We start from the raw sequence: 7,786 nt of genomic DNA on the forward strand, positions 1-7,786 counted from the left end.
GAAGCAGCTACAGATCCTTCTTCTTCATCCAAACCCATCTGTGGCTGCATTCACTCTGGCCTTCCCTTGCCCACTCTAAGGAATGGAGCCAGCATGAAAATCCCCCTTCGCTCCTCCCCTGTAGCCCAGGCTGGGGTTTGATGTGGCACACCAGACATAGGCACTGCTCCAAGATATGTTCCCAACATAAACGTTGCTGGCTGCCACCTAGAATGAGCTGGGCTACAAAACCCATAGCAGAATACTGCAGCACAACAGTACTGACCCTTGTAATACCTGTCTGCAGATTAACCCTCTCTGCTTCATCACCACAGCATTCAGCATACTATATTAAGCACGTATTTTTTCCATAGCTTCCCACAAACTCAAGCCCAGGAATGGCAGTGACAGTATCCATTTGCCATCTAATGGCACAGGGGGGTTTCCTGCAAATACAGTTTACCTAAATGCCATCTGCTCTCCCACACAGTCAGGAATGTTTTTCTTGTGTAAGGAGTTATCCTGGATCTAGTTTATGTAATCCTCTGAGGCACGTTAAGCCCAAAGCCTAATTGTTTTCGAGATGAAGACATATTGTTTAGACAATCAGAGTCTAAAATTATGTGTTCTGAAATCTAGCTGTGGTTAATTACCAAAACAGAAAAAGGATTAAAAAAAAAAAAATCTCTTCTTTTCTCCTGGCTTTGCCTCTGCCTGAACTCCCCGTTTGTTTGTGTTAGCTCTGTTGTTTATAGCCAATGCAGGTCTCACACTGGGTTGTCCCAAGATGCATTAATAATTTCAAAGCACTCTGTTCTTCTGTGTGTTCCTCACCCTTGCTAGAAGAGCGTTATTAATCACCTAACAATCCCATATGTTTCCAAACTGAAGTGCCTATCACTTCCTCCAGAAGTATCTTCCCAAAGCCTCGCAGGTGAGCCTGCCCATTCTCCCTGCGCCTTCCTCTGCTGACCCTAGAGTATGTACAAATTGTGCTGACTTTTTAAAAGAAATGACTGCAGGTGCCTAGCTCTTTGTTTATTCTGGCAAGGCTGAAAATAGCAACTGCTAACAAATATTTTGCCCTTCACAAGGCTTCTCACAGAGATGCAGCTGTTATCTCATCTAGTAAAAGTGCCAGCCCTAGGGGGAAAACAGACACTTAATTAGGTTAGGATAAGCTTCAGAAAGGTGACTATCTAAAATTAATACCCATAATGCTGTGTGGGCTCAGATCCTTAAACCGAATCTTCACTTGTGTGGTAGGGAACAATTATTTCAAGCTTTTTGTTTCCCATACTTGTCTCTCGTGGATTGATGGCTCTGTTTAATCATTAAAAGCAGCATGTAAGAGCTATAAGTATGGCTCTGTCGAGGTGGACAGACCACCGGGACATAAGGTGAAGCTTCTGGGGAATATATCACCCTCTGGATTACTGAATTTTTAAACCTGCCAAGGCAAAGTGCATCCACAGATATTCCACTGCAGGTTTTACAGGGGGACCAAAGTGTTATGCAGAACTTTGGGATTTTTTTCTGCCCCTTGTGAAAATCCACACAACAAATGGTGGAACCTGTGACACCTTTTTCCCAGTAAATTTCAGCAGCAGCATAACACAAGAAGCTTCCTGTAATTAGGGACACAGTAGTTAGTGCCAACTTTGCAAGGAACAAATCCAGGTCAGATTCAGTTATCAACACACATTCCAAAATATATTGGGCTTTGGACAAATAGCCTCCAAAGCGGGGTAAGAAATTTTATATTCTGAGCCTCTACCATCCATACCAAAAGGAAAAGTTGTTCAAGAACATTGCCATTTTCATGAAACATCAATTAAAATAATAATAATACAGAACACTGTTTTGGAAATTGAGCCACATATGAGAGCCCCTCCACGGAATTTCTATCTCACAGTCCACTGCAACAGTGTCTACAGCAAAAGCTCCAAAGAGACTAAGCAAGAGGTCATACCGGAACGTTTATAATGCCTTAGTCTGAAGGATCACAAAGCTCCAGGTACAATCCATTAATCCATTCTGCAACACCCCATCATCCCTTTTTATAGATATTCAAGAAGAGAGACATAAGTCATGGGCCTTCTGACTTCTTTTTTACATTACGTCTGCTCTGAAGGCTTGAAAGCTTGCCTCAAAAGTTTATGAGGACAACCAGGGCGGTCTGTCAAGACTATGTTTCCCTGCTCACGTATATGAAACTATTTTTACAATTATGGGGTACTACAGTCTGGTTAAGAGGCAAAAGGGATTAAGCCTGATTTAAAACACTTGAGGCTAAACAATGTTTGATATTTAAACAGAAATACTTTCCTGGGATTTCATATGGGGCATGTCAGTTATATCTGTAGTTTCACATAAGCACATAGACACACACTCAATAACTAACTGCAATTAAAAATAAATAAGCTGAGTCCTTGCAGCAATCCCTGAAAAAGCAGATGTAAAGGAGACCACAACCAAGAAGTTCTGGGTTGGTAAGATATTATTTTTAACAGTTTTGATTATTAATGCATAGGTAAAGAGAAGATTAGAAAGCCAAGAACCTGCATCGAGTAAGAAAAAGACACCTCAACATTCAGCTTCCAGTTTTGACTGTCATCCTGTTTTTCTTCAAACTTGCAGACTTCTGTGCCCCACTGTTCCTCAGGCAAATGCTTATTGTAATAAAGATGGACATATTCCCTTGCCACTGCCCCATGCAGTGTAAGGAAATAAAAGAAATCGCCTTCTTTTCTCTGGATAGATTCCAGCCTCTGTACATTTTGATAGTTAAAACAACAATAAACATTGAGATCCATCAATAAAATTAATCATTAAAATCCCAGCATTTCTCCTCTCTCACCAGGGGAAGAAAATCAGTCTGAAAATAGGCATTGTTATGGAAGATCCCAGGGTAAGTATAGCAGCGTCTCTTTTTGTATATGCCCTGGGCATGGCTCTGTTTTTTTCACATGAAGCATGCAATAGAAAATGCATGGACAAGCAGTCAGAATCTAGGGCCACATACTACAGTAGGGTAATGCACATCACAACTATCCCTTTTGTAGCACTACAGCTCAGTCATCATCAAGGAGGGCTGGAAGAAGCTGTGGCTCGGAGCTCCCTCAGGCCAAAAGCAACACCTGTGGGTTGCTCGGCAAACTTAGCTTATGCTGGATGATAGCTCATGGACAGGAGCTGTCTAGCCCAGTTTCTATTACTGTTGCAGATAGCAACCCACAAGTGTTTCAGTTGCTCCAGCTTATTCTCTTCATTTCACAATGCTGTGATTCATGACTGGATGATATCCAGAGTTCCCACTTGTAAGGCAGTACAAAATAACAAGCAAGGGCTGTTTCAGGGGTCCTGACTGGACTGGCTGCAAGGCACATTGAGCCCACCCTAACAGTTCTATTTAAGAGCAACAACAAAGCTCCAAGCATGGTCCATGCTGAGCATGCAAAGGGAAACAACCCCACTGCTTCATGAAACTCATATAGCTGCAAAGGTTTCTGTGCCCAAGGACAGGAAGATCCTGATGTTATAGCTCCTCAGAGAGCTAGGCAGGACACATCTGTTTCAGTTTTCAAGGACATACCTTGAAGAAGTCACCATGTTACAAAATTTGAGAAATTCAATAGCAAATAATAAGTCAAAAGCACTTCTATTTACTTCTGCCAAGGGTGGTGGTGGAAAATAAGTAAAGGGAGAGCCTTAAAATGTTACGTAAAAAAGTAATCACTGCTAGATCTTGTCTGTAAAATATACATTTCTGAAGTCAACTGACAACTTCAGTCACAAACCTTACTTAGCCTTTTCCCAAAACCATATCAAATTTCAGACCAGCTGAACTTTGCCTGATTTCTAGATTTTGACACAACTATTGGAGAGCTTTAGTTACCAGATGCCCAATAATTATTCTTTCAAGATAAAAGGTAACATGGATCATAGTTGAAAAAATTGCAGAAGTATACAGAAGTGGCTGGAGTTACACTGGGGAGCAGTCTGACCCACCATCTTCCAGCCTTAAATTAATTACGTGAGGAAATTTACCATTTTTATATTTTACTTTTACAGGTCATTAAATACCAATGTAATTGCTGCACTGTTTCATTTCTAGAACATGAATTCTAATTAATAGCATTGCAGTATGTTAATTTAATATGGTAATAGCTTCAGAATAGCTTAATTGTTGTCATTATAGAGCACCTGCAGATGTTCAGCCAGTCAGCTCATTCATTATCTGACCATTCTCATGTATCCATACATAGAGAAAATTTTGCTTGCAGGAAGGGTAATGAAATGTTTCCAGTGTTACTACTGGAAAAAGCTTTGCCTTTTCTAAGGGCAAAAGGTCTAAGGGGAGGGAGGTGGTTGTAGCTATGTAGGAGAATGTTTTTTGACATCACTGACATTTTAGGAAATGGAACTACCTCTCAATGTCTGTAACCAGAACATGCTGTCCTATACTGCCTTCCACCTGCACAGCTATTATAATTATTTAAATTCAGCCTCATGTTGCAAATGCCCACAAGCTCTGTATAAGTCAACACTGGGCCATTTCTACTTCATGTCAAGCAAATTCTCAAGTGGACATGATTGGGAATAACCAGATGGCACTATTCTTGCTCCACTTAATGGTGCTTATCTGGATGAAATAAACGTTGTTTCTGGAGACCTAGAAGAAGAATGGAAATTGACAAATATACTTTATAATTTCAATCCCTCTCAGCAAGAAATCCTTTTTTTTTTAAGGTGTTACAGCAGTGTCAGAATTTTTGAACTATTGCCCTGCAGGTTTTTCAGTCTTTGCCTTCATGAAGACTTGGCATTTTCTTTATGACTTGTATACCTCCAAGTGCACCCTTGGAACTAAAAAAAGACAATAAAAATGTTCCAAAATATGAAGGACATAAGTTTCATGGAAGTAAAATACTATTTCCAATATGAAGGTAAGGAAACAAGGCAAACAGTGTGAACTGACTTTCCACAGTCACTTCAGTTAAGAAATAACATATGCAACAACCCGGAATCAAAGAAAAATTGAGATAGGTCTGGAGCTTGTCTCATCCAACACCCCATTCCCTGCAGGGACACCTTCGAAGTGGTAGCAGGTTACTTAGGGCCTTGTCCAGTCAAACTTTTTATACTTCCAAGATTGGAGACCCTCCACCTTCCCTGGGCAACGTGTCCCCACACTGCCCCCCTCCGGCTATGACATTTTTGTCCCTGTACCGAGCTGGTGTTTGTCTCATTGCAGTGTGTGACTAATGCCATTTTCAGGCCTGTCACTGTGCACCTCTGGGAAGAGCCTGGCTCCATCTCCTCAGCCCTCCTAGCTGGAGGCAGCAATCAGATCTCCTTGAGTTTCCTTCAGGCTGAACAGACCAAGTCCCTCCATCTCACCATGCGCTGAAATTGTTTCCATTCAGAAGTGAGTGTGCTTTTATTCTTGGCTAGAGCTATACAGATTTGCCTGTTCTTGTTTCCACGTCAGGGTTGGTAGCTTTTCAGGACTGGCATGCAAAACTGTACTTCGCTTTCCTAAATTAGAGACTCTGTGTGCTGGTAGGAAGCCAGCAGGAGATGCTTCCTCTTCGGCAGGTAAGACAGTGCCAGTCAGCCTACGAGTAGTACCAGGCCTCTGTGTGAACGAGTGGTTCCTGACAAGTGTAGGTCCTGGGGCTCCTCTCGTTCCCAAATGCTGTCTTTCCCAAAATGCTGCAGGTCCCAACTCTTTTCTCTGCTTGGAAATCTGCGTGCAGTTAGCGCTGCCTGAGCTGTCTCGGTCATAATGACTCAAATAGATGTAACCTTGTTTCCAAAGCATGCTGCAGTTATGTAAAGCATGAAAGGACTGTTCATCTCTTTATGAAAGGCAATGGGAGTTCTTTACAATTTATTCAGGTTCTTACTCTGCAAGTTAAAACCTACAATGTTAATAGAGGCTCTACCCTGACAGCCTTTAAAAAAGAAGGAGGACAGATGACCTTTGTGGCATGATCTGCAAGTTTCTGTAGCACAAGAAACATTACAGCATCATTTTTAGGAGAGAAGAGACAATTTTCTGGCAAAGGAGCAAGACTGAGTAAAACAAGCTGAATTTGCTTTGCAACCTTCTCTCCTCACTAGCAGAGATCTGAGATTTGTTCAAATACAGTAAAGTAAGAGCAGAATTTGGCAAAGAATAGACCCTTAATTCACAGCTAGGTAAATGTGGCCTTTATTCTGCTTCAGTACAGAACATCCTTATCTATCTATTTGACATCCAGGTTCACTAAGTCCAGGAACCATTGTGCAGCAGAACTATAAAAGAACATTCATTCTGATTTAGTTTCATAATTAATCGGAGGTCCTTGGATCTAATTCAAGGCCGTCTGAGTCTCTAAGCTTTTAGAAGAGTTGCTCCTATTTTATACCAGCATGTGTTAAAGAAAATATTGGCCTCTTTTCTTGGAGCTGGACTTGTGCAATGCTTGCATGTAAAAATAATCCCACTGAGACCCCCATAGCTGCTTTGATTGCAAAAAACCAAATGTTCCTATCTACTACGCAGCAAGGAAAGGAGCAAAGGGCTCTGCAAACTGGAAGAAAGGACAAGACGAAAGCACAGATGAGATGGGAGAGAGCTTTGCCCCATATTCCCGGTGCAGAATCTCTTCCATATTAACATTGCAAAGTTTGATAGCTGCAAGGTTCAGAGGAGCCAACGAGCAGTCCCTGGGAAGGGCATAACCCTCAAGGACCAGCACGTTTTTCAGTCTAAGTTAATGCTGCTTGCAGCAATGTTAGCAAGACCTCACTGCAGCTGCAATTGCCCACTCCAGCACAGAGCAGCAGCAAAGCAGCTCTGGCAGGAGGGATTTTTAAGCGCAGAACTACCACTTCTTAGGATAGTGAGCAACAGCAAACCAGTGCTGCTGCCACAATAGAAATAGTGCCCTACTGAGTCTAGCTGGAACAGGGCCTCAAGCCAAGGAAAGCCTGTGCCAGGCTACAGGGCTGAGGGGAGGTGAAGGTGAAGTTTCCTGAGCAGCCACAGTGCACACTGCATACCCCAGCCTTTCATTTCTTGCTGCAGGAAGGGTTTGCAGCTTGCACAGGCTATTTGTGGAAGGCTCTCAATACCTCTCATGTGACCACAAACCTCTTCCTTCTCCAGAAAGGTGCTTTGGGTTTATGTCAGTTTGCAGAGCATTTCAGGTAGTTTCTCCCTTCTACCAAAGTAGAAAGGTAGGAGGCATTTCACCAAGGTGAGCAGGAACTAGCACAGAAGCAGAGAAATGACTCCTCACAGTTTCACGGGTGCTAAAGTCTGACCAGCTTTTGGCTGACAACTGGGAAAAAAATGAGAGAGACCTGCTTTCTTTGCCTCCTTTTTCTCTCAGGAAAGATTTTGAAAGATCTAACTTCAATGAGACTGGGAAACTGAAGAAAAGAGACAAGGTAGGTAGAAAAGAGATGACCCCAAACTGACTGTTCACTCTCCCTGTGATTCATTCCAACTCACCCACCTGACCTCCAGACAACCCCTTCCAGGAAGGGGGGGGGGGTGTGGGGTGTGTGAGAAAAATCCCTTTAAGGGACATTTTTCTCTGAATAGAGAATGCTTAGTCATCTACAGTTTCCTCCCTCACTGTGTGAGAGATTAGAGTCCAGAATGGAAACAGGAGGCCTGTCATGGCAGGGATGGTGAATAGGGTAAGTTATCTGCTGCTGAAACAAATGGTGTCTCAACATGAAGGAAAAAAAGAAACACGCAAAGAGATAATTTGCCAGATAAGACATGAACACAAGAGTCATTACTTCT

This window comes from Strix uralensis, chromosome 3 (assembly GCF_047716275.1).
Source record: "Strix uralensis isolate ZFMK-TIS-50842 chromosome 3, bStrUra1, whole genome shotgun sequence".
Classification (NCBI taxonomy): Eukaryota; Metazoa; Chordata; class Aves; order Strigiformes; family Strigidae; genus Strix; species Strix uralensis.